Raw genomic sequence first — 6,067 nt, 5'->3', positions numbered from 1 at the left:
CCAGGATGTTGATAGTGGGGGATTCAGTGATGGTAACACCATTGAATGTCAAGGGGTGGTGGTTAGATTGTCTCCCATTGGAGATAGTCATTGCCTAGCTTTTGTGTGGCACAAATGTTACTTGCCATTTGTCAGCCTAAGCCTGGATATTGTCCAGATTTTGTTGCATTTGAACATGGACTGCTTCAGTATTTGAGGAATTGTGAAGGTGCTGAACATAGAAGTGGGGAACGTTTGCTGATGATTGCACTAAAATTATGATGGACGGAAGGTCATTGATGAAGCAGCTGAAGATAGTTAGGCCGAAGATACTACCTTGAGGAACCTATGCAGAGACGTTCTGTAGCTGAAATAACTGACCCCTAACAATCATAATCACCTTCCTATGTGCCAGCTATGACTCCAACCCAGTAGAGAGTTTGCTCCCTCATGTCCATTGATTCCAGTTTTGCTGGGGCTCCTTGATACCACACTCGGTCAAAAGCAGCCTTGATGTCAAGGGCTATCACTTTCCCCTCACCTCTGGAATTCATCTCTTTTGTCCATGTTTGAACCAAGGCTGTAATGAAGTCAGGAGATGAATGATCCTGGAGAACCCCAAACTGGGTGTCACTGAGCAGGTTATTGCCAAACAAGTGGTAGTATTGCTTGATAGTATTGTTGATGACACCTTACATAACTTTACTCACGATCGAGAGAAGACTGCTGGAGTAATAACTGGCCGGGTTGGATTTTTGTGTACAGGACATATCTGGGCAATTTTTCACATTGTCAGATAGATGCCAATTTTATAGTCATACAGGAAGAGTTTGGCTGGAGGGGCAGCAAGTTCTAAAGCAGATGTCTTCAGCACTATTGCTGGAATGTTGTCAGGACCCAGAGCCTTTGCACTATCCAATGCACACAACCGTTTCTTGATATCATACAAAATGAATCCAACTGGCGGACGACTGGTGTCTGTCGTGGTGGGGACCTCTGGAGGAAGTTGCAATGGATCATTCACTCGGTACTTCTGGTTGAAACCTGCTATGGGAGGAAAAGAGGAATGTAGTAGTAATATTGGGAAGTATAGTTAGGGGATAGATACTGTTTTCTGCAGAAAAAGTGGAAAGTCCTGCAGGCTGTTTTGCCTACTTAGTACCAAGATTTAGGACATCTCCTCAGGGCTTGGAGTGGAAAGGAAAGGTTCCGATTGTTGTGATCCATGTAAGTATCAAGATGTAGGTAGAATTGGAGACAGATTTTGCTGACATGAGCAGCTCAGAGCCAAATTAAAAAGCAGATCCACATATGTAATAATGTCCGGATTACTGCCTGAGCCAGATGCAAAATGGGGTAGGGTAAATAAGGTTAGAGAGTTAAAAGCATGAGTAAAGATGTGTGGGAGAAATGGGTTCCAACCCTTGACATCTCCCTGACTACTACGGATTCCCTTGACTGTAGAAACATAATCTGACTGAGATCACCCAAGCACACACCTGACTACAGCCAATTCCCTAGACTGGTATCAGAAACTTCCTTTGACTTACTGTGCTGAGAACCCCTACTGACAGATGCCCACATGGACCTCAGTGAGGTATGAGACCTTGGGACTGTTAGCTTGCTATATATTCAGTATTTTTGCCACATAGGGTGCTGGTGCAAGTGCAAAATTGCTGCAGGGCAGTGCTGTAAACAAGATGTACACCCTTTGCCAGAAGACTGTTGACAAGCAAGGCAAGCTGCCTGGTTGTGATACTGCACTAAAAGGCAAGGCAGGGATGCTGTAAGCATTCAGGTAAGCGCTAAGTGAGCAAGCATTAAAAGAACAACTGAGCAAGCCTGAGATGCACTCAGGTCCAACCTGTGGGCTGAGTGCCTGACCTAGTGTGTTCAAGTGTTCTTGCAACAGCCTTTCAATGCTAAATGCTGGTGCATCTCACATTGCAGGTTCTAAGCATCCTGCAAGTGGACTGGAGAGTGCCAATAGAATCTCAAGAGGTTGGCAATTATCAGATGCCAATGTTCACGGACAAGCATTGTGTGCAGCTGCTGACCATGGATTGTGCCCTGAGATGATGCTGCATGATGACCAACATGGTGGCTTTTTGCAGAAAATACACTATGAATTCCATGTCAAGAATTCTTGAAGTTTCATTTGCTGGTAGAATACAAAGCTGCATTTAAATGAGGAGAGGTATTAATAAGGTAATTAACAAGTATTAATCCCCCCTTAATAGGCAACATTCAATTACCTAGCGAATTTTAAGAAGATTTGTAGCTCAGGTTGAGGTTCTGGATGTAGGTTTGCTCACTGAGCTGGTAGGTTCGTGTTCAGACATTTCTTCATCATACTAGGTAACATCTTCAGTGAGCCTTCGGACGAAGCATTGTTGATGATTTCTGCTTTCTATTGATATGTTTGGGCTTCTTTGGGTTAGTGGTGTCATTTCCTGTGGTGATGTCACTTCCTGTTCTTTTTCACATATATGAGACGAGATGGGCAGGCACTTTTTTTTCGGATAATTGATTATTTGGTTAATCGATTCAATGTCTTTCCTCTGGGGCTCAGAGTTTTCTATTAAGTCTGCTCCCTGTTCAGGCTAGGCAGTGCATACCACGCGTGAGCCTCGGTCTGCCCCAAACCCTGTCTACCCTTGCTCCCCCAAATGCCTCCAACACCACTCCCCACGCGAACCCCGTCCGCATCCACCCCCACGATCCCTCTCTGGGGCAGCTGGACTGGACACCAATAACAAGACTGCTGCCGTTGCTACTGCATTTTGGAGGGCGAGTCTCCAGATAGCGCACGTGTGCCCACACAAACACAATTCTTACTGCAATCTTTTGACAGGCTCCACCTTTGCCCTGTACAGGGCAATGTTGGAGAGATTGGGGAAGAGGGTTTAGGGTACACGCCTGTGTAGAACTCCAGGCAAAGTGTGGGGAGAGAGAGAATGGGAGGTCCTCTCATCAGTCCAGGACTGGTCTTGGCAGCACTTTTAATTACTGTAAACTTTGTTTACAGTTTTGGTCACAGACTTTGATGTAATGTTTCTGTCCGGACCTCGAGATCTTCTTTGGATATTCCGATTTTCGGATAATTGGTATTCGGATAATCAAGGTTCCTCTGTAAATAGGAAGCAGGAATCATCAGCAATGGTCGTCCGGAGGCTCACTAAAGATGTTACCTAGTATGGTGACGAAACATCTTAACATGAACCTTCCAGCTCAGCGAGTAAACCTATATCCATTCAATTACATAGTAAAAATCTTGCTCTGAATTAAGTTATTGGATGTAGCCTGTTGCCCCAATGTTGTGATAGGCCTTGCTGGAATCTTGTAATTCTGTCACATTTCTCATCATTCTATCGTGATATAAAGAAGAAAAATTCCTAAGTTTGGGAATAAAAATAGTCATAATACAGAGCATGTCAGACTGTAAGACCATAATACATGGGGGAAAAGATTGGTCATTCAGTTTATCATGCCTGCTCTGCCATGTATTAAGATCATGGCTGCTCCAATAATCCTCAACCTCACTTTCCTGTCTTTTGTCCATAACCCATGATTTCTTACTGGTTTTTAAATATGTCTCAGCTTTGAATGTACTTAATGGCCCAGTCTTTGTAACAAAGTACACACATTCACTACCTTCTGAGAGAAAAAAAATCCTTCTTTTTTCTGTCCTAACTGGCTGCCCCTTTACTCTGAGATTATGCCCTCTGGTCCTAGACTCTCCCTCAAAGGAAAACAACCTCTCCACATCTACCCTGTCAAGCCCCCTAAGAATCTTTAATATCTTAATTGTGTAACAAATCATTCTTCCAAAATGACTGCAGGTCTAATCTACTCAACCTCTCCTCATAAGAAAATCCCTCCATACTTGGAATCAACCGAACGAACTATCTTCAATGCCAGTATACCTTTCCTTAGATAAGGCAACCAGAACTATTCATAAGAGTCCTAAGGCATGGAGACAGGCCCTTCGGCCCAAATGGATCCATGCTGACCAAACTGTGCATCCACGCTAACGCCATTTCCCTGCACTTGGCCCATATCCTTCCAAACCCTTCCTATCCATGTATTTGTCCTCTTGCCTTTTAAATGTTGTTAATGTACCCACCTCAAACACCTCCACTGGCAGCTCAATCCATCTCTGTATTACCCTCAAAGGATAAAAATGTTGGCCCTCAGGTTCCCTTTTATTCTTTCCCCTCTAACGTTAAACTGATGCCCTCCAACCCTCGATTCCCCAACCTGGGAAAAAGACTGAGCGCTTTCACTCTGTCCATGCCTCTCATGATCTTATACACTTCTATAAGATCTCCCCTCAGTCTCCTATGCTCTAAAGAAAAAAGGCCTAGCTTGTCCAACGTCTCCCCCCTTAACTCCCATGAGTCCTGGCAACATCCTTGTAAATTTCTTCTGTACACTTTCCAGTTTAATAACATCCTTCTTCTAGCAAGGTGACCAAAATTGAACAGAATACTCCAAGTGCGGCCTCACCAATGTCCTATATAACTGCAACATAGCTTCCCAACTTCTACACTCAATGCCCTGACTGAAGGCCAGTGTGCCAAATGCCTTCTTCACTGCCCTGAATACCTGTGACTCCACTTTCAGAGAACCGTGCACCTGAACCCCAAGGTTCCTCTGTTCCACTACACTCCTTAAGGCCCTGCCATTCACCATGAATTTCCTACCTTATTCACCATAATCTAGACGTGGTGCAACTAATTCCTTGTATAGACTTCCCTATTTTTCTGCTTCATTTCCTTAGAAATAAAGGCCAGCATACTGTTTGCTTCCTTACTACCTGCTGAACTTGTATGCTAGCTTTTGTAATTTATGCACAAGAACTTTGTGCTTTAGCTTTCTGCAGTCTACCTCTGTTTAAATTATATTCAGCTCCTCTATTATTCCTCCCTAAGTGCATAACCTCACATTTTTCCACATATATTCCATTGAGCAAGTTTTGGCACAATGACTTAACCTGTCTAAATCTCTCCACAGATTATTTGTGCTATCCTGACCACTTCTCTTCCCACCTATTTTCATACCATCTGTATACTTGATGATAGTACATTCACCTTCCTCATCCAAATCATACATATTGAAAATAATTATGGACCCAGCAATGATCCCTTTGGCAAGCCACTAATTACAAGTCATCTTCCTGAAATGCCCCTATCCCAACCTTCTATCAATCAGATAATTCTCTATCCATGCTAATATACTACCTGCAACATCATGGGCTGTTATCTTATTGAGTAGCTTCCAAATCCAAATATATTTCATCTACTGCTTCCTCTTTATTAATCCTCCTTGTTATATCCCCAAATTTGTCAAGAATGATTTTTCCTTCATGAAACTATGCTGACTCTTCTTACTCATAATATGTATTTCTAAATGCTTTGCTACTGCATCTATAAAAATACTCTGACAGGTGTTAAGCTAACTGGCCTATAGTTGTGAATTTCCTAGTTCTTTCCCTTTTTGAATAATGGTGGTACATTGGCAGTTTTCTAATCCTCTGGCACTTTTCTAGAATCTCAGGAGTCTTGAAAGATTACTACCAGTGCATCCACTATCTCTCTTCTTTTAATATCCTAGGATGCATCCCATCAGATCCAAGAGTTTTTAGCCTCATTAACTTCCTTAGAACTTTTTCTCTTGTAATAGTTTTACATAGAACATTACAGCGCAGTACAGGCCCTTCGGCCCTCGATGTTGCGCCGCCCTGTCATACTAATCTGAAGCCTCCCACTTACACTATTCCATGTACGTCCATTTGCCTGTCCAATGACAACTTAAATGCACTTAAACTTGGCGAATCTACTACCATTGCAGGCAAAGCATTCCATACCCTTACTACTCTCTGAGTAAAGAAACTACCACGACATCTGTCTTATACCTATCTCCCCTCACTTTAAAGTTGTGTCCCTTCATGTTTGCCATCCCCATACTTGGAAAAAGGCTCTCCCTGTCCACCCTATCTAACCCTCTGATTATCTTGTATGTCTCTATTAAGTCATCTCTCAACCTTCTCTCTAACGAGAACAGCCTCAAGGCCCTCAGCCTTTCC

The sequence above is a fragment of the Chiloscyllium plagiosum genome, chromosome 31 (genome assembly GCF_004010195.1).
Source record: "Chiloscyllium plagiosum isolate BGI_BamShark_2017 chromosome 31, ASM401019v2, whole genome shotgun sequence".
Classification (NCBI taxonomy): domain Eukaryota; kingdom Metazoa; phylum Chordata; class Chondrichthyes; order Orectolobiformes; family Hemiscylliidae; genus Chiloscyllium; species Chiloscyllium plagiosum.
This window is presented reverse-complemented; position numbering follows the sequence as displayed.